The 14253-nt window shown below is 47.3% G+C and overlaps 1 protein-coding gene across 1 annotated transcript in view; it reads right to left on the bottom strand.

The window, feature by feature from the left end:
* Nucleotides 1-13474, bottom strand: part of LOC139106089 (mucin-2) — a 75292-nt gene extending 61818 nt beyond the window's left edge. Inside the window, exon 1 of the mRNA XM_070662600.1 lies at nucleotides 12834-13474. The gene's annotated coding sequence lies outside the window, so the exon portion shown is untranslated. The remainder of the gene's footprint in view (nucleotides 1-12833) is intronic.
* Nucleotides 13475-14253: the final 779 nt, after the last annotated feature.

Raw genomic sequence — 14253 nt, 5'->3', positions numbered from 1 at the left:
GTTAATGGCCGTATCGGTCGGAGTTCGAGCCAGCGAACGGGCTCTCCCCCGCAAGCGGACAAAGAGTTTCGCGGCGGAGGGTATATACGGGACAATCGATTCTCACGAGGACGAGGGGGCGGGAAAGTTAATTTGTGCGACAAGTGACGCGTAATGATGATGACCTAATGAACTATTCCCCGCTAGGGATCGACGAATCGACGACGATTCCGCGGCGCCGCTTAACGTCCAAGACGAGGCGAGCCGAACGTGTTTGCGCACCGGCGATTACTTTGACCCGAGCCGCGACCTCCGACTGATCGCGTCATTTCTCTTCGATGACATTATCTAGACGCATCCCTCGACAAGTTTTTGATTCTAATTAAATTACCTGTCGGTACAAGCAACGGTGAATATTTCATATTCGGGCGGAGATCGTGGTGCCTAAATGTTAGGCATTATCAAGCCGCGATTGAATCGACTCGCGGTCTCTACGGAAATTAACGCGTCTAACAACGGCGCTTGCGAGACGACGGTGCGTGAGAGTAACGCAGCTTTGAGTAAGCGGAGTACGAAAGCGAGTACGGAACGCGATACTCAAATACAAAGGCGCGTTATTACAGCTGATGATGTTAATTTGCCGCGATAAGACTTCCGGGCGATGCGTTTTACCGCGAAGATTTCACGGCAAGGATAAGGATCCGGATGCGTTGCCTCACGTGGCGTGCGTGAGCGACGCGTGACTGACCGAGGAATTAATTCCGCATACAAGGTGGTGCCTCGTGGTCGCCAGCTACGGCAGCTTCAGACGTGCCCCGACCGAAAGGCATTTTTCCTTTGGTACTTACGTAACAACCTCCTACCGTAATAAATCATTACCGCGGAGAGTAATCGTTAATCGAAGACTTCGCGGAGCGCAATGGTGTCGCCGTCACATTTATTGGCAGAAAGATCGTCGTAAGTAATCACAAAGTTTAGGGCTCTCAATCGCGCCAGTTCGTATCAGGCCGCATAATAACAGGAAAACACACCGTGATCACGGTAATTAAAACACGGCACGTTATAATCTTCAGCCCATTAAAGCCCATCAATTACGCGCACCCTTTTCCCAACAAGCAGCATCTTATGCCCGTCCGCGAGGCGCATAATTCAGAAAGATGCCCTCTCGCGATAATGACCGCTGAGCTGGACCAATGAGTCGATAGATTCCTGGAAAGGCGCGCGGTTTAATGGGCCAGTCGAAAATTTCAGCGCGATGAATCTCGATTAGAACTTTTTTGCATCCTCGAGCTCAGTCTTGATCGTCGATTCGCGTCGCCGTAATCCTTTTTGCACGGTCAAAAAATTCCGAACTAAATATCTCATTTCGCGTTACAGCGTCGATGAATATGTAACGCTGCCGGTCGCAGTCACGATAGAACAATATCTTCGATCGGAGATTCAGCAACGGTACCTACTTAATTATCGTAGGAACATAATCGCGGACGTTTAATCAAACGTATGTGTAATATCGCCAGCAGAGGAACCAGTACATCCTGCTAACAGTAACCCTCCGGCGCAATAAAACACGATTAATCCTCGCGTATTCTATTTTACGTTCATTGTATCGAATGGCGTCCCGATAGCGATAAACGAATGATATATCGCGCGGCGGACGAGAGGGACCTTTCCCAAGTCCGAACGAAGGAACGATGCTCCGGATCTAGCTCCGATGCCAAATGAGGGCGCGAACGGCTCAATGCGTGGTAGCGAATTACGTTAATCTAACTTACATTTCGAGCCCGAGGCGTGATAAAGCCACCTGGCGTCCCTCCCGTTCCTCCATTCTCGCGCCTTTCAAGAGAAATCCGATACCGTCTGAGCAATTCGCGAATAAGAAGGAAAGAAGACCGTCGGATCGAAAATCGGCAGAAAATTTAAATCGAACGAAAGATGACTCCATCTAATCGAGTTTTTCCCCCCTCCCCGGCCTCGTCCCCTTGTTCGTCCGCTTCTCGCCTCTATCAGTGCGAACCTTGTGGAGAAGTCGCCTCTCGCCGGGAAGAGTGATTTATTCGTCAATGGGCGACGGTGCAGGTAGGTCGTAAAGTTCACGATGGAAATAGGATTTCAGCGGACAGGTACGGCGTGTACGGTCTTCGCGAAAGGGCCGCGCATCTCCGCGCTTCTGCGGCCTCCGCGTCTTCTCTTCCTCGTTCTCTCTCTCTCTCTCTCTCTCTTCTCTTTCACGGCGCATAGGTCGGGGTGCCGTGTCGTAATAAGAATGACAGGTTTCCACCGGTGGCGTCGGTGTATTTCTACGGTTGACACGTAGAATCCTCGTTAGGCCGGAAAGGATTCGCGAATAAATCACCGGCGGTGTATTAACGGCGACGGTAATTTCGTGGCACGAATTACCGGTCATACATCGGACAGAGGCTACCTACCTACCGACCCCGTGGATTCCCGGAGACTCGCGATGTCGACGATTTAAGGTGCGTGTAAATCATCGGCCGTGGACCGTTTAATGTCGATAACGTCCATTTACTTGCCTCCTTTTGCGGTATTTTTTTTTTTTTTCCGCGGTCTCGGCGCTCTTTATTTTCCATCGGTGTGGGGTGTCGCGTCGACTCGGTTCGCGGTAACGCCGCATGAGAAGGAGCTAGCTCTCGCCGTGGTGGCTTACGTTCCTGCGAAATTGCGCCTACATATCCGCTGCATCTATAAGAGACCACGGAAGTGGACGATAAAGCCATTAATGAGATGTTTCGATAGCGGTGTGCGCCCAAGGATACAAGCCGCGGAGGACTCGCGCGAGGCAATTTCCGCAATACGTAAAGACCTCTCGGCGCCTTGAGGCCGCGGTGCGAAAAGTAACAGCGGAAGAATGCGCCTGGGAATGCGCGGCGGGCTCATTTAAATTCCTATCATTCGTTATCAGGGACTGCGCACGGTGGACTCTTATTTCACCGCGCGTTATCTCCGCGCCGTAATCGCGCGGCGAGCGGCGAAGGGCGAAGAGAGAAAGAGAGAGTAGACCCGCCGGGGGAGGTCGAGGGTGAAGAGATGCGCGGGAGGTTGAGAACGTCGCGAGAAGAGGGGAAAGGAGAGCAACCAGGTTGGCGCCACGGAGGTACAGGGTCGGCCAAGCGTGACGGTAATATGCGAGACACATTGCGCTCGCCAACGGTGCGTCTAATCCGATCGGGATTGCCGTGGAACGTGTAAGGCCGCGCCGCGCGGCAAAGTGTTACGCACGCTGCATCGCCGTGCACCCAAGTTCACGGTTGTTGCGCCAGCGCCGCGCCGCGCCGCATCGCGACCGCGTGACGGTTGCACATGCCCCTGTGCGTGTACGCGCGATACGCTTCGCCGAGATGAATCGAGGGTGGACGGACCCATCTGTCGCGCAGGAGTTTCTAGGGTGCGATGACGAATGCGCCTTTTATGAGATTTTCCGAACTATGACCCGCCACGCGCGTTTCATACCTTTGAAGGGTGATGAATGGAATCGAGCTGAATCACGGGGCGATATATACCGATACGCTCCCCGTTCCATCCTACGTCGTTCTTTAAAATTGCAACTACGGCCGGGTAATGCCGATACCCCGCGATGACTAATTCGATGGCATCACCTTTAATGCAGCAGATCGGGCGATAAGCTAATCAATTTCGATGGAGTCGTGTTTAAAGCGCAATTTATGAAATTTTATCGGATCTGGTTAATCTCCGGTCTACGTTAAATGCGACTCCATTACTCATCGTAGATTCCCAGGCGGTGCCATGCACGTTAACACGATAATTTGCTTATGCGTTTTACGTTCCCGTTGCACGGGAGCTACTCGTTCTCTTTGACTCGACTTCCCGGAAAGTCTACTTTCCTGATTTCCAGGAGCGAAGGTGTTTAAAGAATCAAATCCTCTTGAAATTGCGACCGTTCGTCATTCTGTTCGTTAACGTCTTTTTCTTTCCTCGTTTCATCTTCATTAAAGAATCTCCGGAATGTACATTGTATCAGGGAAGCATTAATAATTAATTACACGCCGCGTATCATTAAGTATACTTGAAAAAAATGGCGGAAAATCCGGAACAAAGATTTCTAACGAAATTATCGTGATTACGCCGGCGAGCCCCGTACGCGATGCCGCCGGCATAATTAAGGCGTTACGTCTGCCGGCAAAACGCACCTCTAATTACTTGTTTATCTACGCCATTAAGGCTCGCTCCCGCCGAGCAGAAGTATCCATTTTAATACGTTACACGAATTCTCGCGATGCCTCGGTGACTGCCGTAACCGCGCAGGATTCCCACGCGAACGCACTCACCGGTAATACGCGTCTGTTACGCATCGTGTGCCGAATGTTAGCGGCGGGATGAGGGCTCGCGGAGTCGCGGTAATAGAGATTCCAGTCGGGCGTATCCAGAGCGCGTTTCTTAACGAAAACGCAAGAGCCTCCAAGATCGCCTGCGAATTTTTTTTTCCGAGCGCGTGCCAACTAGCTGGAACGTGGAAAGCGGTCGCGTTGGCCGGCGCGCGGTCTTGGCAGCCGATAAAAATAGACACCGGGAAGAATGCGAAGATTCTTATATCGTTGGCAAGGTGCAGCGAGCACGTCGATCACGCCGCTCTGCTCGTCCGTCGTTCTTTAAGATCGCCCATCTCAAAGACGGCGCTCGGCAGCGTGTGCTTCCCTCCCTTTATACAGAGTATCTCCGGAACGTTGCATATTTTTCTTTCAGCCACTTTTATAATAAATTCTAAGCGTTTTTTAAACAAAATAGTTGAGATCTCGATAAATCAATATTCGTGTATTTCGAAACTGTACTTCGGAAAAATGCTTCGGAAAGGAAAAGTTATGTCACAGGCGAAATGCACGGAGCGTTTGACTTGCTTCATTCGCCACTTTCTTGAGCGAGTTCCGGCGATCGCTGTACGGCAGTACGGTAAAATAACTAGGCATGAGCCTGCTGTAGAGAGCTAGGGCGTAATTTTCTCATAAACGTCGAAATGAAATAGTTACACTCGGTCGATAATTAATTTGCAATTAATTGGTAATAAAGCGCTGCGGAGTACGTTCGAGAACGGGCGAGGAAATTCTCTTCCATATCCGCGCGGTGCCGGGCGGTGTAGCGATTAAATTTGAAAATTATGTGACTGCGCTTGATATACATGCGCGTAGAATGCCGAAGTGAGTACGGAATAAAAACGGGAGATCGGAACATCGCAAGTATACAACGGGGGCTAACACGCGATCCTCTTATTCGGGGAAAGTCGACTTTGAGGTAGAAAAAAAACGGGGGATTACAGTTAAAACGAGGAGCGGTCACGTCGCAGGACTATATCATCTTTCGTATATCTTGCACCAAGCCGCCCTTTTGATTCAAAGAAGACTTTTTTTTTTTTTTTCCTTCCTCCGACGCGAGGATCGTCTCTCACAGCGGCCGCCTTAAAATCTTCCAGAAACCGCACGTGTTTCTAACTCTCGATTTCGGCGAAGATCACGGGGAGCGTCGTGAGATGCACTATTAATTAAGCACATGTGTTTATTAATCGTGCGCATCACGTCGGCTTCATAGCGTACCTTGTTTAGAACGAGCCTTTCTAATCGCGATCTCGAGTTTTTGCCGGCCACCCGACGAAAGCTGCTAGTCAGACCGGAGCGGGAATGGTCCAGACGGTTTTTTTTTTTTGGCCAAGTCTGAGAGAGCAACTTTGATATGTGTGCGGGAGCGGCGTTTTATATCGCGCTCACACACACGTTCAAAACGTACACGCGATTGTCGGAAATTACAGCTCTTGTATGGTTTATCAGCGTTCGAAACAACCCCGCGTTACTCGGGGATTACCACCTTTATTAAGTCCGTGACGTCGTGGGACCAAATGGAAACGAGATGGGAAATGAGAGCCCCCTCGTCGCGGCGGAGAATCAGTTATCTCCGACCGACCGATGAAATTTCCGCGATGATGATAATAATACAGTCGGCTCCAGTCGAGAGGGGGTCACGGGCTCTCGAGCGCGCGAAGAAAGAGGAATCTAATTTTCTCGCCTAACGAGATTAATTCGTTCGGCGATGCCGGCCCGCGCGACAGCGAGACGCGGGAGATTCGTTTAATTTCGGATGATTGGGTGGCGCGGTCCGCCCGAAGCTATATCTTCCTCGTGATTCCATTTTGAAAGAGTCAACGGCACTTTATAACTGCTCGTTGTAAGGTGGCCGACAGTTTCTCATGATTAAGAATTCGCCCGAGACATGGGAACTGATTGGAATTTATGTTAATTATGTTAATTATGCTAAGCTGTCCGTTACTTAACGTCAGGATTTAAGAAACAGAGATTTTTTTAATTTTTTTTTTTATACTACGAATTAATTTTATATACGCAGATTGCGTGTATTTCTCTATCGTTAGCGTAGATCGTTTGGTCATCGGTGTAAAACATTTCATTTATAATTAAATTGTCAAGTTTATTATATTCTTGTGTACCGAAATTTGAAACACGCGTTCTCGTCTGAGCGGAGTTATAAAGTGAGATCGAAACGGATGCTTTATTGTACAGTGCGCGGGAGTATCATGATCTTGCGGGGCGCATTTCCACGAAAGAGGGTGAATTCTGCGAGATAGTTCTCGCAGGGGATGTAGGAAATCAATAGCGTTGCTAGGGCTGGTCGGAGAGCATGGGACGATGATGCTTTTAAAGCATCCAGGGAACTCCGAGCGGCGCGGAATACCCACAATGCACGCTTGCAAATTATTTCTCTCTAAAATCTCTTTTTCAGCGAATAAATTTCTTTTTTTTTTTTTCACGAAAAGACAAGGACAATAGAGTCGAAGTTTATCGAGTCTTCTCCCGCATTGTAATACGTCCGGCGTCTCTTCGGCGTTTCTCGCAAATGGACCAATAAATATTAATGCCAGCTACACGAAGAGAAAGAAAGAGAAGTGCTTTGCTAATACCAAGTACTTAATTTAGGAAAAAAAAAAGTAATCGAGAGATTTGCATTTAATTTTAAACGGTTAAGTAAAGCGTTATTCTTTTACCGAAAAAAATCCTTACTTGTATATTGTTTTTAAAAGAAAAAAAAAAGGGTTACTTAGAAAACTATTAAAAGTATTAAATTGAATAACCTCTATTAATGTAAAAAGTATATTATTATAAATCTTATTTCATTTATTAATTTTTTTATTTTTATAACGGACAGTTTCCAAGAACTTCTAGTCAATTTTTATTATATATTTCGCGTACTAACTTTGTTAATTAAAAAAAAAAAAAAAAAGAAAAGAAACGTAATCTTTCCTCTATTCTCATCCCTTCGACTGGCTCCATTATTTCAGATATTTCATTTTTCGCGTGTCACCAATCGAAACGCCGCGGTCGCAATATGAAAAACGACTTTAATCTCAAGCCGAGCTACGGATTTCGGGACGATTTGTGTCATATGTGACCAGGTAGATGACAGGAAGCGGAAGCCAGGTCGAATATCCATTTACAATTTTTTTTTTTTTTATGTTATGTCATGATACTTCTATCACGTTATCTCTTTTCCTTCGTCTCCCTCTTTCTTTCCGCGGTTTATCAAGCAATCACAAAAAACGATTTCGAGAGTTTATACAATCACAAGGTTGCGAAACAATTTAATGGCACGTCAGAAAATGTTTGTGTGCGAAATCAAATATAAATTACTTACGATTGGATTCAAGTGAGGGACGGTATAATCCGGGGGTTTCGAATCATAAATCGTGGCGAATGAGTGGCGTTATACTTGTCTCGAACGGAGTATATTCGAAATTAGGTGTACTTACTCGGAGGGCAAATTAATTATCAACGGCTACGCACAAGCTCACCACGTCGAGAGAGCTGGCTAGATTTAATTCAGTCACCCGTCGTTTATCGGATGCAAAACTCATTGGTCGTCTCTGAAATCTTTACCGGACAAAAGTTATAAACCTGCATTCGTTATCAAAGTGCAGTCGAACGCACGTGGAATAAAAAGCGACCAGTCCGGTCGATCGTGCGATACTATGTTTTAATACAATCGGTATTCGCGTGCTTAAAATTTTGCGAGCCTCAAACATTTCATCGTTGCTCAATGCGATCGTTAATTTGCCGTGAGATTAAACGATTCGCTCGTGCATTCGCGACGCAGCCAGCCATCGTAGGCGAAGTTACTACTATATCGCAACGGATTTCCACTTACGTAAATTATGCACAAGAGCTGCGCAAGGACGTTCCGACGATGAGAGAGATCGTATCAGCGTTTCGACCAACGAGTACCAAGGGTAATTGCGAGACGAGTGCCGATCACCTTCGACAATGCAAACCGTTTTTCTTTCTTTCTTTTTTTTCTTTTTTTTTTTTTTTTTTAAATACCTAACTTGGATCTACGCGAGAATCATTCGTGCCGCAGACATGTGGCAGGCTCGCCGGAAAGAAGAAGCATTGAACGACAATTACGAGCGATTACACCTGCTTGTCACGTGCTTCTTCTTGGCCATTATAATTGTTTTTCTCCCGGCTTAGATTGCGCGATCCGCCGATATAGAAATTTACATGCGCGATAGTAAAATCTGTCAGGCGATAAATTAGAGAAGAAAGAAAGCCTGATTTCCATCTGCAGAGTACGGCTTCTCTCTGTGGTATTTTCAACGGAACTTTATTAAGTGTCTATATTCCTCAGCGGGAACGAAATATATATTTCAGTCTTTACTGGAATATTATTGCAACGATTGGTTGTTAAATATTAAGAAGAGCTCGTGTCCCGAATGCTTTTCTCAAATGGAATATTTAGATTTTTATTTCATTGAAGCAGCGAGTGCAATGTAGAGTTAACGTAATGCGTTCCGAGGTATTATATAAAGATAATAATATCTGCATTGTTAGCGAACTTTTACTTATTTTACGTATTGATTTACACTTTTAAAGTTAATTCTCAAGTTGCATAAAAGCTTCGATCGACAGATTGTAATACCGAGCAACTGTGACGGCGGCGATCTCCCGCTGGACGCGCCAAAGGACGGGGAATGTTGGTACCGCTAGTTTGCATAATAATTAATCACCGGTGCTCCTCATAACGGGCGATTTCCGCCGCACCTTGAGATCGTAGCTGGTCTACAGCAACCAATAATATCGCGGCTGCGGCGGCGGTGGATAGCGGACGAACCGGCTCTTAGCGAAAATGCGAACAACGAAGGAAGGAAGAGATGCATCGACAGCCGGCGCGGGAATAATCAAGCATTAACCAGCACATCCGCGCGGCGTTCGATTAGGCTCGGGGATGATCCCCGTCATCTCCGAAAGGAAATCGGCGGGCGATTAGCAAAACGGAAAGATAGCGAACGCGCAACACCTCGCACAGGGAAAATTGGGTTCCCTTAATTCTATTTCGCGTCTTTGATCTACTGAGATTCGACGCGCGCAAAGAACCTCACGTCGCGTTGAAACGCTAATAACTGAATCTTTCTACGATCTCGACATAATAAAGTATATCCTAGTAAATCTCGTCCAAAGAAATACCACGCAGCTTAATTTATTTCACCTCGCGACACACATGCCGCGATTTATAATTATTTATTATATTTTAATCTTTCAAATTTATTTCTGCATAAAATATTGCACGGTAACAATATGAGATTTGCTTTCTGGCGATATAAATCTGTATCAAAGTCGTTAATCGGTGGCTCACGAGTCTCGCGCGACTTCGTATCGCTAAAAAGTTAAGCGGCTTCGAAGGCTGATGCGCTCGAATTTGTAACAAAGTGTACAAGGACTTTGCAGACAGGCTCCTCCGTTAAAGTCGCAGGGGTGAAGGACCGGAGCCGGAGCAATTAATCGAGAGGCTCTCTCGCCCGAGTCTGAAATAAATTAATCGGGCGGCGCGGGGGTAAATCGGCCGACAACGAAAGATAAATGAGCGGCCGGTGGCACATCCTTATCGCCAGATTAAAATGGCAATTAATTTCGGTTCTGGTACCGCGATTGCGCCGATCCCTCGGTTATCAGCGGCACGCCGGCTGAATAAATGCATGAAGAATCGATCTCTCGCGGCGCGCAGGCTAATCGAAAAATCGACGCAGTCGCCAGAACTTCCGCGTGCACGTCGGGAGGGACAATTAGAGATGCGTCCTGCGTGCCGGGACCCTTGGCCCGTTCGAAACGAGCACTCCGTGAATTACGTTTAGAATCGGAGCTACTTTCACGGCGACGCTCGCCGAATATCAACGACTGACCGCGAGATTACCCGGCCGTGGACCAAATCCGGAGCCCCCCTCGTTATCGATCTCGCTCGCGTTTAATTCTCCTCGCTATTTCGCCTTGCGCAGCGCGCTTCAGACACGGGAAAAAGAAATATTGCTCTCCAGAAGGAAATACGTTATCCCGAAAATTAAATTTTCTATTTGAATCGCCTTTGCGTTATCGATACGTTTCTTAACTGACTGCTGTAAATTATTTCGCATTTAATTTGAAGCCACTCGCGGTCATATTGGAGCTTGGAACGCACGCTATAATTAGTAAGATATTGCTGAAAAGAGAGAAAGAGAGAGAAAAAAAAAAAAAAATGAAAAACGTAAAATAGGTTTCGTAGAGATATTTGCGCGCTCGCGTCTCTGCCGCGCGCAAGAATTACAGGGAACATCGCACGACATTACTAAGGGGGATGTTATTTGGATACCATTTACCGCTTATGACTTTATACGCGGGATAGGTACGACAAGATGGGTTTAAATAAACGTCGCCTTTACGAATATTTACGTAATACCCGGCCGGCATTAAAATAATTGCTCCGCTCATTACTGGTAATCGTGCCCTGCAAAGAAACTCCTTGAAGTCACGAAGACGTGATCCTCACGATCCTAACGCGGATCTTCGTGACTCGGAGAATTCGCGGAGGAATCTTCCCAAGGATATATATGCCGGTCGTCCGATTGGATCCTGCGGAAGGAAGCGTATCATCTCGCGGGGTTTCTTACGCGGCGTGAGCGCGCGCGACCATCCTGTTACCGGCGGTAACGCGTATACGCGCGGGGGTAAGTACACACCGTACACGTAGATCGCCCGACGATTCTGTTTAATTACGGGGATCGTAGTAGCGCGACAGATGCCATGAAAAGGCGCCCCGTTCATTTTCTGGGAAGAGAAGACGCGCGGGAGCCCCGTCGCGTTGCTCGCCGCGACCACGTTTCCCGTCCACGTCCACGTCCTCGTCGCCGCGTCGTCGTGTACGTCGACGGGCGAGCAGCTTGCGAGCAGAGAAGAGACTTTGATATTTATAGTGCCGTACGTCGGGAGACCCGCAAAAACACCCGGCGATTCGCAATCCTGAAATAACAGGTTACCTCGGCGCGGAGTGAACGGGAGGAGCAGCAGCGCACGGAGCAGAGTCCTGCAAGAACCCTGAAGAGGGCGAGGAGTATGAGAGAAGAAGAAGATGAGCCGGGAGTAGAGAACGAGGCGGTCGAGCGAGGGAACAGGCGGCACGGGGAGACTGTGAGTGGTTCGGGCTGTAAGAAGGAGCAGGTTTCTATTTATACCGCGTCACCGCGAATCAAAGACCGTGCAGAGTACGTAGGGAAGTCAAGAAGGATACCCGTTCTCCTCTTCCTTTTTGCTACTTATACTTTCTCTCTCTCTCTTTCTTCTTCCCTTTTTTTTTCAGTTCTTACTTTTTCTCGCGGTACGTCCCTCTGTTACGCGGACCTCCTCGAAAATTGGCAAATGAGCCGTTGGTATTCGCCGAACGTTCCTGACGTTCCATCTTCCTGCACCCGGCTTACACGTTTAACGCGCGACAACCTTTTTGGGCGGACGTATTACGGTGATACCCGGTATTTGACAGGTCCCCCCCGTTCCCTCATCGTCAACGATCCACTTCACCCTTTTTTCTTCGTGCTTCAGTCCTCGCGCTCTCTTCCCGATACTTTTTCCGAGAAAGCTGATTAATGAACGCGACAGGTTTCGGGTACTTCGCTAATGTCGCGATTCAAGAGTGGCAGCGTCGCAATGTGTCACTCCGGTGACAGTTTGGCAAGAAGTCTGCAGGAAGAACTGCACGGTATTCCCTGCAGTTAACTATTTCTGAAATTGCCCGTAACATTTCCGAGAGAACTTACGGCTCGAAAAAGAGATGCAAAAATTTATTTATTTTTTTTTCTTTTAATATTTCACTTTTCTGTTTAATTTTTTATATATTTCTTAAACCACGTGGCTCACGTTTGCGTGAATAAAATCGCAATTTTATAGTTAGAGGTTCCGTGGGCCAAAAAGAGAGGGCTTGATGGAGAACCGACTTTTCTGCCTTTTTGCCTAGTAACCTCAAAATTTACGAAACGTACAGTCGAGTTCTCTACGAGTTGGTCGGTATCATCCGTCCAACAGCTGTCAGCGTGCCGAGAGAACTGGGCAACGCGGCAAAAACGAAATTGGGAAACGAAACTCTTCGAGCGTGACGGCGATCGTCGCTGCGCTCCGGTCAACCTTGACTAGGACACGTCGATGTTCGCGGAACATCGTATTCGCAATCGTATGCACAACCGCGAGTTCTAACGTCGCCCAAAACGGACAATCCGCTAACAATTTTTTTTACGATTATCTCGCGAGCGACCGACACCGTGAAGGCACCGATCGTAGCGCAAAATAACGGCGGCTGTGAAAGGAAAAAAAAAAAGCGAAAAAATGCCAAGGACCAACTAACTGATCGATTGTTATACGAAATAATCGCGTCGTTTCGTAAAAACGTAGGATTTATTATAGCAGTCTTTAAAACCGCCTCATTTGTCACGCGAAATTTGGCGACATGGATCCTCGACAATTCCACGTCCGGGTTTTGAATTTTTGCAGTTTACAAAATTAACAAATTACGCTACTCAATTAATTACTTACTTGTAAATCTTTACGTTCATCGGTACTTTCTCCTTCGTCCACCGCTGCGTTTTTTCCACCACGACCCTTTCGGTGCTGTTTGCAAACACGTAAAACAGTCACTTGCTCCTCGCGATGTGACGGGCGACGGTGATCGAAGCTTTGAAGGGATTCGCCAACTGACGAGAATGCGTGACACCTTTAAGTAGAAAAAAAAAATCTAATTTTAAAGATAAGATAGACACTGTAAACCTGCGTGTTAAGTATCAAGAGTTCTCCTCTTACCGCTTCCTACACGGAGTGATGCAACACTATCCTTGTCTTTCACACATGAATGCGTGGTGAAACGAATTTGTCGTGGGCATCACGCTGATGAGAGCCATTGACTTTACTGCCATTCAATTTACGGCGAGAATAAACCGCTATCTCGCACCGAAATCATTTAATTAGACCGAAAAGGACGCCGCTCTTGTCATCGTGCATGCTAACACATCGCGTTTTGACACAATACGTAGACTGCACTTAGCGTAAGATTGAAAATTCAGATTAATACTACATAATGGTGCACACAACGGTACACGTGCCATATATGAGCTCGAATATCAAAGTAAACGTATCTTGAAGCCTGCTAGCAATTTTACAACGTCGACGCATATAAATTATTTTCGCAATTTCTAAATTTAAATATGCGACAAAAATCATAAAAAAAAATTTTTTTTTAATATTATACGACGTTTTAATTTAACAAGTTTTATTGCGTTAAATCGTTTTCTTGTCAAATAGCTAATTCTATTGATAAAGTGGCTATATTTAAAAAAAGCGACAGCTCAATAGGAAGAAGTAACTTTTCATCTCGACTGGATTATGCGTTTATATCTCAGCCGCTCGCGCCGGCACATTTCTCGATATTACTCGGAGCGGGCGGCAAGTCGACGAACGGCCTTGCGACATTTGCCGTGCGGCGAACTTGGCGCACTCCGTTTCCTCGGACTTTATACGTATCGACACCGCGATTCACCGGCGAGATGTCGATGTCGGCGCGCGGTCCCGTTCCCGATCGGATTACGGAGCGGCTCTCGCACGAACGGATAGGTCAGATATCACGACTTTGCGCGGACCGGCGCGCACCCTCTTTCTTCTCCCAGTCCCGGCGCGAGGTCCCGACGGGAGTTTCTTCCTGGCGAGAGACGCCGTTGTTGTCGGCGCGTTGCTATCTGCGATTTAACTGCGGAGCCCGTCTCGTAAATAAGCGCGCGGACCGGCACCGCACATCGTCGCACCGGCAAATGGAGATATTATGCGGACCTCCACGGCGGACTTCGATACTGGAGCGAGAAAAAGGGTTCGGGTGCAGGGCGAAGGGAGGAAAAACGGGAACGACCGGGCGTGGTTTTCCGGTAAGGTCGCCGCCGTCGTGTGTAAAACCGGCGAAATATTTGCC

The sequence above is a fragment of the Cardiocondyla obscurior genome, linkage group LG10, assembly GCF_019399895.1.
Source record: "Cardiocondyla obscurior isolate alpha-2009 linkage group LG10, Cobs3.1, whole genome shotgun sequence".
Taxonomy (NCBI): domain Eukaryota; kingdom Metazoa; phylum Arthropoda; class Insecta; order Hymenoptera; family Formicidae; genus Cardiocondyla; species Cardiocondyla obscurior.
The sequence above is the reverse complement of the archived record's forward strand: the minus strand, read 5'-3'. Positions and strand labels throughout refer to the sequence as shown.